Source organism: Haemorhous mexicanus, chromosome 5, assembly GCF_027477595.1.
Source record: "Haemorhous mexicanus isolate bHaeMex1 chromosome 5, bHaeMex1.pri, whole genome shotgun sequence".
In the NCBI taxonomy this organism is placed as follows: Eukaryota; Metazoa; Chordata; class Aves; order Passeriformes; family Fringillidae; genus Haemorhous; species Haemorhous mexicanus.
The window spans coordinates 61,882,984-61,895,106 of record NC_082345.1 but is presented as its reverse complement, the minus strand read 5'-3'; positions in this window follow the sequence as shown (position 1 = coordinate 61,895,106).

Genomic DNA, 12,123 nt, shown 5'->3' with positions numbered 1-12,123 from the left:
TAAGGGATTAACTGCAGTTTGTGAAACTGATACAATTTTGTTTTTTACTTATACCATTAAAATAACAAACATTTAAAAAGCTGTAGAACCATAAACTATAAAAAGCCCCATAAAAAAACCCCCATAAAACAGTTTAACAGCTTTTGGCTTCCCTAGTCACATGGTGTGATTATATAAGTACTTTAAAATTTTAAATTCTTTATATCCAGGATACATCACAAGAATCTGCAACATAAACCAGAGAACAGATTTTTAAATACTAGGTTTAAATGCAGGAGGGACCCTTGGCTCTAAAGAAGTCAGTAGGGTCCTGTCCTTGGCTTCATTACATCTACCTGTAAGTGCCTTACTCTTGGATTATTTCCACTAATTCACTGAAGCAATAAGGTGGAATGTGAAGTGACAAAGGGAATAAACACTTTGACTTTTCTGTTTACAGCAGTAATATTAAAAACATGATTTTCCCCTGATGGTGCAGAAGAGCTTTCATGCACAAAGGCCATCAGGAGGCTGCTTGCCTGTGACCCACACTGCAGAAGTTCAGCTGTGCAAACACTTTATTGTCCTTGTAGCAGATACTCAAAATCCAGCTAAACTAACTAGCTGGGAAAGTGTGGCCTTTTCTACCTAGGCAGAGCAGAGGAGGAGGCGGAAATGAAAATTCCTGATTGTTCTGTCTCTCAGGTAGCCCCATAAACACAGAGAGTTCAGAGATGTAAATCAGTCACAGCCTGATCCTTTGCCAAGCCTCAAGCACTCTCAGCTTCCCTTTGTTTTCATGGGAGTTGAAAGCCACCCACAGCTCCTGAAAGCCCCTCGGTGAAGGGCTTTAAGTGTGCTGCCTCTCATGCTGGTCAGGATGGAGAGGGAAGAACAAGTGACTGGAGTGAGACAGAGCAGCAACAAATTCAGTGACTTACTGCATAGAGAAGCTATTCTTCACAGAGGAAGAAGAAAACAGTTCTGCTGGAGACACAGGATTTGTCTTGTGAAGCGCTCCACATCTTTGGTCAGCGTTAAACAAACACCAGTATTGATACTGGGAGATTAGCTGGCTGAGAACATGGATAACAGCACCAGCCCATACAGATTTCTAGTGTTTCCCAATGTTGTCCTTCACGATGTGCTGTATAAAACTTCTGTTCTCCTGCATAGCTTTCTGGTAACACCCTGTCTTCTGGCCAGGTTCTGCCCAAAGCCTTGAAGAAAATTTGTTCACAATACCATCTGCTGTGGTGCTAGAGGTGCAAAACACCCAAAACTCAAGTTCTTCCAACCATTTAAAAAATGACACCCAAGTTCTACTTGGGCAGTTTAGCACATAAATGCATTTTGATCAGTGGTAAGTGCAGCAGGCAGTTTGGGCATGCAGCTCTTGTAAGTGCCAGTTCCTCTCTCCTTTTTGAGGAAGGACCCTCCCTCTGCATGGCATCCTTAGGAAGACTTGAAGCTTCCACTGGGGACATCCAAGAAAGAAATGGAAAAATGCTTGGCCCTGAGAGGCCTTCATAGAAAGCAGAGATATGACTTGTACTCACAGACTCAGGACACTGGTGTCAGAAGGAAGCATAATGTCATTTCACTTTCCACTTCTTATAGACTCTAGTACCTCAGGTTTTTTACAGCAAATTTCTTTTACTAGCACCCTGAAGCCCAACTCAAATCAGTCACATTACTGTGTCAAATCCACTTGTGACACCTAAAACTAGGATGAGGATGAGTAAGTTTAGTCAAGATGCAAATATCAGGCCAACGACATAAGAAAGGAAAGGGCAGTGAGGTTGGGTGGGAAGAGATGAGTTCCATTAACAATGATATTTCTTGGTTGCTCATGTTTATTGAGACTTGTGGAAAAAGAGGGTTGGAATTTTGCTGAGTGCCTCCAGAAGAGCTGACACCCTGCCAGGATGTGAGTCATTGAAAGCTATCACTCCTTCCTACAGAGCACACTATAAGCAGGAGCAGCTCCAGTGCAGTTATTGCACTGTATGGTGAAGTGCAACTGGAAATTTCCAATTAAAGATTGGTGCCATATTCACATACCTCTCACTTTTTATTCACACTTCTTTTATTATACTTCTTTGATTTTATTATCTTTTTATGGACTTCACAGTTATTGTGCCCTGAAAGCCAGCAACCATGGCATCAGTATTGGGTGTTTCTTAGATTCCATTATACCATAATGAAGAGCACAAACACAAAATCCTGCACATTGCTTTTCAGAACAAGTTTTGACATCCTGCTCTGTCAACATTAAAAATAGTGCTTGATTCTTCAAAAGTATCACATTATAATCCAATATTATTTTCACTCTTATGAACTTTCCTTATTTTGCTTAAGATGTAAGTAATTTATTTTCATTTAAAGCTGTCTATTTTAACTTAATTAAGAAAATAATTAAGCATTCTCTCACATCAGAGACAACCAACCAATTAGACTTGTCAATTGAGCATTTGACTCTACTTTCACAGTTGCTGAATCTAGCCATACATTGAGACTCAGTCAGGCTGGGAATCACAGGGATGGGAGAGAGCACAATCACAGATCTGGTGATGGGTGAGTCAGGGAATTTGCAGTGTCACAGTAAGTGACACACAGATACAGCTACAGGGGACTGCAACAAGAGCATGGAGCTGTGTTTAACACAGACTGAAGTGAGTGTTCAGATATCTGAAATAAAACAGAGATGGGGATTGTCTTTTTGTGCTGTGCTGGAATGGGAGGCTCAACCTTGCCACTCCACCCTGATGTCCTGTCTGCTGGCAACAGGGACACCCACGCCAGAAATGTTTTTGGGACCCCCATTTGCAAGGGGTTTTCAGCCGTGTGAGAATGTAAAAACATTCTGTGTTCCATCAGGCCCAAGGAGAAGCATTGTAGGTAGTCCTGTCCACCTCAGACTTGCAATCAGTGTCCATACATATTCTACCTCTAGGCATATCCCATCTCTGGGAAGTCAGGGTCAAGATAATGGCCCTTGAAGACCACAACAGTGGTTACCTGAATTTCAATTAATCCAAAAATATTTCTGTTACATTGGAACAAAGTCAAACTGTCATGAAAGCAAAAGCAAAACCAAAATAATTGTAAATGGCCAAAATGCTGCCTGGCAGAATACGACAAGAAACTTCCATGCATGGGTGTCAGCACCGTATTTCACAGGTGAGCGCTGGCCACTGTTCCCAGTTTCTTTCCTAAAGTCCATCTGATCACACTTTTACTTGCTTATCCATTTTGAAATAGCCTTAAAATATACTGTTAAAAATAACCTAAACAAATAATATATTTCTAGGTAGCTGGTGGAACATTAGAATATATACAAACACTGTCAGAGACATCTAGTAATCATTTATGTGTGTGCTCTAGGTCTGCCTGTGTGATGTACCTTTGCAGATACCACTGCAATAAAATTCTCCACTATCTCCAGATACTTTAGACTGTGCCATTCCTAAAACTGTGTGAATTATGCCTGGAGTTTCCCTCGGGTAACAGTGACATGGAAAAATGTCTTTCCTAATATTTCACCAGGTCTCTTATCAGTTCCTGCGTTCCTATCAGTGTCAGCTTGTTTTGCAAGAATGTGCAAAATGAAATTGTTTGGGGTTTTGCTCATGGAGCAACATTGCTGTGTTCATCTAGCAGAGGGATTCACCCACCTGCAGGCTCCACAACTCTGGGGTCTACAATCCCCCACTTCATTGCCAAGTGTTGGTTCCAGAGCTATCCAGGTGTGCATAGTGCCTTTGAAATCAGATCTGGATTATGGAATTTTAAGCTGAACTTGCTTTTAGTAACAGCCTGCTCTTCCCCTGGAATTGTGGCAAAACAAGTTGCCACAGGATATGGAGTATTTTCTCTTTTGATCTTACATCTGGATAGTTTCAGATTGTTTAAGGAGCCTCACTTTCCTGAATATTTTGGTAATTGTCGAGAGTTCCTACACTGCAACTTTCCTGAATATTTTGGTAAATATTAAGAGTTCCTACATTACAATGATTTGCTGCTAGAACTCTTTGAAATTCTTGTTATTTCTCAACATACTGTTAACATACTTAACTTCTTCCATTTGTGGGCTCATAAACATTTCCATACAGATCTTTCAAGCATACATTGAAGTCTATCATAGAGAAGTCTGTTTTTCTTACTCATGTCACAAAGATCCTTGGAAGCAAAACACTAGGTTCAAAGACCACATGCTGAATATCAGTGGCTTAGATTAATTTCCAGATTAGTGCTAGTAAACTTTCACTTCTTTAAAGTTTGCTTCCCTACGTCATACAGGTACAGCATTCTTTAAAACCATATTAAAATACATTAAGCAGCAAATGAAATCTTAAATATATATATATTTTGAAACTATTATAATAAATACAAGTAGGACAAATTAAAATTCAAGAGCTGAGTTCAGCTGTAAGAAGTTAGACATATATCTGTTTGTCCCTCTTATTCTTAATCTACAAATGAGAACTGTCTCATGCTGCTGAAAAGCCCCACAGTACCCTCTGTTGCACCCACACCCCTGAATATTCTTCCCATCTGCTTGTCTGCAGATTGACACAGGAAGATGATGAAATCTTCATGCAGATCAGCAGGTGGCCGGACCTGGCATGCTGTCTGCTCAGGAGAAGGCAGAAGTAGGAAAGTGGTTATAATATATAATATAATTGATAATATAACATAACATAACATAACATAACATAACATAACATAACATAACATAACATAACATAATCCCAGCTATAGCACTCCTTGTTAACTGCTAATTTGAGGAGGTTTACAAGTATGACAAGTGAGAGATGCAGGGAAACAAAAACAACACCACAAAACAACAACAAATACAGCATTTGAACAATTTTTCATTTCCCACTTGTTGAAGCAATGTGAATTTCCATGCTCACAGTCCCAAACCCACCAGTTCTGGGGCTCCTGGGCTTATCCACAACATCTCTCATTTCAGCCCAGCCTTGACCCCAGCTTTTTCTTGCCCCACACAATGCTTGGCTCATACTTTGGCCTCTACTTGTATAAGGGGAAGCCTCGGTGCTCATGGGGCTTGGCTGTGATTTACATACAGCCAGTGGTTTCAGCCTTTTTTTTTGTTTTTTTAGTAAATAGATTTATTTGCTCACTGTGCCAAATCTGAAGGAAATGTGGCCACTTGGAACTGTGATCAGGCCCACAGTTGTCTCTGGGATCCAGAGAGACCTACAAAATTATTGTTGTAAATGATCAAATCAGCAGCCAAATTTATAAAAAAATTTATAAATTTATTAGATCGACAACCAAAAAATAGAATATTATAAAACCAGCACAGCCAAGACAGCGTCAACCCCGGACTTTGACGCTGGGTGAACTTGGGTCGAACCGACGTAGTGTCAGCGTCTCCCCAGAGTGTCACACCAACTGCTCCAGGTATCCAGCTTATATACAGTTTATTCTGCCTGGAGCAGAAATGACCTAAGATTTCTGTAAGTCCCTACCTATGTATAACGGGAACTATACAAATTCAGACCGTACAAAGTCAGTCCATAGGTTTGGATGGCTGTCTGGGCTCCTTGAGATAGTCTTCTTTTCAGCTGTAGCCAGGACTGTAGCTGTTCCTCGATGTAATCTCTTCCAGGTGCGTTCTGTGAATGTTCTGGACATTCCTGGGAAATGGTCGATGATCACCCAGGAAGGACTCATTCATTCGTTAATAGTCATGATTTTATCTGGGCGAGTCTGGGAAATCTTTTGAATAGAAAGGAAAGCCCTGCTTCTGGCCATGGGGGTCAGAGGCATGGTTGGATCTTTATAATTTTTATACAGTTACAAAGCATGAATTATCTCTATCATATACTACAATTATTAATAAAAAGAGCTGCACTTCCTCCAGCTGGGATAAAAAAACCGCAAAACCGCAAATCCCAAAGCCAGGTGTGCAAAGTCATTTCACAAACCATGGGCAGTAACAGCAATGGGAAAACCCTCCAGTGCTTGGGTGGTGGCACCTTCTCTCGCAGCAGACTCTGGGGAACAGATCCTGGCCACAGCACCTACTGCCAGGGCTGGTGCTCCCCTCGGCTCCTCAAAAGGCTGCTTCTGGCTGTAATCATACCAGACCAAAGAAGCCAAAAATACTATGACTAATCAGTTTAGGATAAAGGCCATCTCAGAAAAAATAGCTGCTCCAGGAAATGAGCTTCTTTCTCAATAGCTGGCATCATTCCCAGTGAACCACCAACAGGGCTCTGAGCACTGGGCTACAGAAGTGAAAAAAAAGAGTCCTTCGGATGAAATTAAAGAGGGAATCTCACCCATGCTAAGCTTCACGCAAAAACACTTAAAAATAAGGCAATAAGAAACTGGTCAGTCTGAAGGGCAGCACTGGGATTGGGGAAAACAACCATAATCCTGGACACAAGTCCCTTGAAAACAAGCACTTGAGGGATTGGAGGAGGGGAAAGGGGAGTTACCCATTCTTTCCAGCCAGTTACCAAAGTCTATGAGGAAAGTAATTTAGAGCAAACAAGAGGAGGATAAAATAAGAGCAGCAGGGCCTGCAGGGCTCTTCCTGGAAGGGTGAGGAGGCAAAGGCTCCTTGAGATGGGACAGAGCAGCACCTGGCAGTCTCCACAAGCACAGCCATGTCGTTATCCTAGCTGGGGCAAACAGAGTCTGCTGGGTGGAAACCTGTAGCTGGAGCTCTGGGGAGGTGCTTTTGCAAAGAAAGGACAGACAAGTAAACAGTCCTTATCAAACTCTCCTTCACATCTTTAAACTGTCTTGCCTGTCTCATTTCTCAAGATGTTTGTATGAAAAAAAAAGTAATGTAGTCCATGTATTTGGAGTGAGTGTATTTGGACTATCCAGTCTAGTTGTCAATGGAAGTTTAATACTTGCTCATCATAATGCCATACGCTTTTGTGTTTCTGGGGCTTAGAGTTCAGTCCTGAAACAATATTACAAACTACCCCCAAGTCTGAGGATATTCCTGTCATATCCCTTACAAAGGTATTGTAAGTTTACAATAATAATTACAACTAACTTTTAAAGCTTTATAAATACTGTAGTATGCTTTCATATTGTAGTGGCTTTCATGAAAAATGCTTTTGAATATTCTAGTATTCTATAAAATATTATAGTATTCAATTTTATTAGTATTTTATTATCTGCCTTTGTGGTAAAAATTTAATTATCTTTTACCTATTGGCTGCACTTGCACAATGTAATATTTTCCAAGGTCTCCTGGAAAGGCTTTTTAATTTATAACTTGGGATGGGCCTAAAATAAAACCCATGTATCTAAGTACATGTAATAAAGACGAGTTGATTGCAGTCTAAGTCATAATCAGGACAACCCCAATTACATATCCTGTCTCCTAGAAAAACAACCACGCAAATGTGTGCATTCCCTCCTTTTGTTGAATCATTTAGCCAATCCAGCCCTTTACTCAACTGCTCTCAGAGCCTGATTGACTCGGCACTGGGGAGTCAGATTACAGCTTCTTTTTGACTGGCAGGCTTCACCATCAGGACAAGGTGGGCAAGGACTGTTGCCTGAGTTATGGATGCAAGGTATGGTGCAGCACTGCTGGTCCCATTGGCACAAGCTTCTAATTAACAAGCACAAGAAATAAAAGATACACACAAAATTTTGCAGACACTCATGAAATTCTAAAGTGCTGCATTGCTTCAGTTTGGATTGCAAAGGCTGCACCACCCAGACTACCCTGGCTCCTGATGGGCTCTGAGCAGCCGATGGTGGGAAGAGACCTCCCGTTGTTAGTGCTGGCAAGCCTGAAAAGCATCCTGCCTCATCTCTTGGGTGTGAAGTGAGGCTTTGCCAAAAGGATTGCCACCTCCACAAGAACCACTCTACCTTCCTCGTGTACTTTAAGATGTTCTTTAAGTTTCTAGAACAATTTTCTTCCACCTGGAGGTAAGTATTAGTTAATGCTACGCAATTGGGTTTTGTTCCAATGGCTAAACTCCAGCTCTCTATAATGAATCATACCAGCAATTGATGGACATTATCAGGGTGAAGCAAAGGAGACAGGGCAGGTTTAGGAGAGCACAGGTGGAAATGCCCAACTGCAGATGGGTTAGATGGCTGAAGTAATCAGGAGAGCCCCTTTACTGGGGAGACTGATAGGATGCCAGAAAATACAAATTAACCTGTGGAGGTCTCACCCTGGCACAGAGGGCTGCCTGTGTGCTCTTGTGAAAGGGTGACCATTCTGCAAGTCTCCTTTGGAGGCCTCAGCAATCAGTCTTGCTGAGGAAGAGGAGCAGGGAGATGTCCCCACCACGCTGCTCCCAGCCTTTCCCCTCCTCTTATCAACCCACAGGGGAGCAGAAACAGCTGAGCACGTGTTCTGGGCTGTAAAGAGATGGTTCTGGGCTTCATTTAGCCTTATGAGCTTAAAAAAATTCTTCAGGACAGCAGATGTCTTCTCTTGCTACCTGCTTACACACTGGAAAATGAAACTTCGTTGTGTATACATGAGGCCATTGAAAGGCAAGATTTTTCCAAACTGGTGTAACCCAATTGCTGAACATTGTGCTCAGCCTTGACTGCCTGGTGCACCACAGGGCATTTTGTTAATATTTAAACTCAGTCTTTTGAGTCTTATCCCAGAAGCCGTGGTAGGGCTTGGATTTGGGCAGGTTGTGTAAGCGAGACCCTGGTGGGTGTGAGCTGTAGAACGGCAGCACTCGCACACGCTGCCAGCCAGGGGCTGGGAAGGTCCAGGGAGTGAAGTCACAGCAGGTGAAGGGGGCGTGTCCCAGTGAGCTGCAGTCAGCACAGCAGTCTGGTGAAGCTGTCACATGAGAACCGACCTTCACAGCCTCCCCAGGAGAGTGAGGAGAGCCTTGCCAGGAAGGAGCACTGGGCTGCAAACAGGAGCCCAGCACACGCTGTACCATGGCTGCAACCTGCTTGTCTTTGTCCCCACGATGAGGGAGCAGTGGGAGTAGCATGGGGAGCCAGAGACTGAGCTGGTGGTGCAGAAGGGAACAACTTGATGGAGTGCTAAGAGTGGAGTGTTAAGATCACACCTGGTTGTGGAAGACCCTGTGCGAGGTCCTATGCCCACATGTACCTTGTACTCAAAAAAAAACCAAACCAAAACAAACAAACAAAAAACCAAACCAAAACAAAAAACCCAAACAACTTGTATAGTTTTAGTATTCTGAAAGCAAGTCGGAGAGGATGAGAGTGTGATGTTTGTGCCAGAGGAATGAGGTGCCAGCAAAATGTGTAGAAAGGATAAATGACATGTGCAGAGTAGGGGCTGTCTCCTCAAGGCACCAACAAATTCATGTCTAAATTTTCACCAGGAGAGATTGAGGATGAGTACCCCAGGCACCCTACTCTAACTGATGCAGCTACAAAACCCTGTTTTTCTTAGGAATGAATATATAAAACTCTCCCCTCAGTTCCTCAGACATAGGACACACATGTACCTATGTCTGCCTATGACACAGTATTTATGTAGATATGTATGCAAATGAATACCAAAAAAAAATTCAAATCAAAATTAGCAACAATGCAAACACAATGATTAGACTGGTCCGGTCATACACAAAAATGTTCATTTTCCCCTGACAGTCTAAGAATACAGGATATGAAATGCCATTGAACTCCTTTATTCCTGGTTATTTGAAAACTGATCCAAGATACACTTTTTACTCAACCATTATTTGTTAATGTATATCTATGCTAATAACCCTTAGACTCTCTTAAGACAAAGTGTTTGCAAATATGCCCCTTATTTAATCACTCCAATTTTTGAAGATAATACTTCAATTAGAGGAACAGTTACTTGACTAGAATATTTAATGCTTACTTGAGTGCTATTTTTAATATTAAATCCTCATTCAACAGTTAAAAATTACCTGAAATATCTCACTACTACTGTATTAATGATGTAAGAACACTTGTCACTTTATAGAACCTTCCACTCAAGATTCTTTAATTGCTTTATGACTGTCAGTGTGACCTTTTCCTTAGTACACAAACATCTGATATTTGCTTTACTTAAAATAAACTGACACGTGTAAAATTTAGTCAGTGCCATATCAAAGGATGTTGAATTGAAAGATATTTTTGAAACTTCCTTTGCAAGTATATCTTGTCCTCTGACAGCCCAATGTAACTCTTATTAAAGGCAGATATCAGCTCATGGCAATTCCTCATTCTTCATTATTCTGGAATTAAAATGACCTGGACTGGGAGAAGCCTTCTGAAAGCCCAACCAAACTTCAAATTATTTCAAGGGGAAAAATATTGTCCTTGTATTTTCTCTTACTTCTGCTTCGAGTCTGTGGCAGATCCTTGAGATTATTCTAGGTCTTAAAGTTTGTGGACTGAAAAGCCTTTCCCTAGAAATCTGATCCTTCCTTCAGGCTGGGAAACAAGCTGTGAAAAGAAGAATGGGGATGTTGCTGGCTCTTGCTGGCCTAAGAGGTGTTGCTCCGATGCCACAGTCATAGTGGGGCTGGATTACTGACATGATTTTCCATCATCCTCACCACCAACCAGCACAAAATCACCACTGTGTCCCTCAGGAGTCCACACTGATTTGCTCTGTGACCAATTAGCTGGCACAGGGCAGGCAGCCATGTCCTTGTGTGGGCTGTGCCTCACCTGGATGACCTGAGAGTTCAGGTCCTATTGTTTGTGTGCCGCTGTTCACAAGGATGTCTTGTCACATGTCTTCCTTAATTGTTTTCCAACAATGTCTCTTTAATCCATTTTAGTTATTGACTAGGCCACCAGCAAGAATAGCAGAACTTCAAGAACTGTGGTTGACATTGTTTGGGAGGCCTGAGAGGGGCATTGCAGGTATTGGTTATTAGCTTGTTAGACATTAATATGACTCTGTTCCACAAATATGTTAAGAATGCAGCCAAAGAAAAGGCTCATATATCTCTGTGCAAAGGACACTTTGAGGAGCAGTTCTTGGTCTCTCAGGCTCTCAATATATGTGGATGCCATGGGACAGAGAGAGAGAAACAGCAAGTGTTTCTCACGGCAGCTTGTGAGAAGTTTTAGAGAGCTAGAAAGATGTAATAACCTTTTGACTGTAAACAATTTGCAAGTGGTGTTTTTCTACTTTATTTTTCTGTTCCTCTCAAACACAGTGCATGAGAAAGATCTTTCTGGTAGCCAATAGAACAGAATCTATTGTACCACTCTATAAAAACCGTGCAGTTCTTTTGAATAAAGCCTCCTTTGCCTTTGCTATGATCCTGCCTCTCGCCTGTTCCTGTCCTGACCTCTGCGCAAGAGTGACAAATATTAGAAGCAAATAAATGTAAATTAAACTACTAGAGAGAACAAAATTCAAAATAAAAAGGGGAGTCCTTTTTCTCTGAGTGCCCAACACAAGGTGATGTTCCTGCCCTACAGTGTCAGCGAGGCCACTACTCCAACAGGAATTTAGCGCGCAAATATTGACTACCACACTACCACAGCTGCACTTCTCCATGCTGTGCTGCAGGTCTTTACAATAAAATCCAACATATAAAATCTGCTTCAGGATGTACTCTGGGATGGTTTCAGACTAAATGGTTCGGGTATTTCTAAGAGTATGACAAGTTTTTTTCCAGATTTTATGAGCTAAATGTCCACAATTCAACTTACCTCACTTGCTCCATGCTGTGAGCCTCAAGGCTGCAGACCGGCTGAGGAGAAACCAAAAATAAGTCAGGTATTTGATCTCGTGATTTCTTATCATCACTTTATGAAAGCACCCAGAAGATAAACACTAGTTAAAGCAAACTGTTAAGATTGCAAAAGCATCCCAAATTAGGACATGACAGAATTTGAATGTTTTATGTGCATATATATTGGATATAGGCAATAACTGCAGGATGTCATGTCTGTGCCCCATGGGAGCCTCGCCTCTTCCAGATCAAAAGGAGAGATTAATTGGGTGGCTCATTGAAGAAAGCTGATGTGGATGCCCATAGCTGAACTGGTCACAGTCAGCTGTCTTTACAAAAGAGATGACTATATGAAAAAGTTCCAGGCTGTGAAGAGCCCACCTTCCCATGGCGCTGCCTGCTGGAGGTGCCTTGTATCTGTTGCTCCAATGGTCTGCAAAGCCACTCCACTGAAGTCTCACAGATGCAG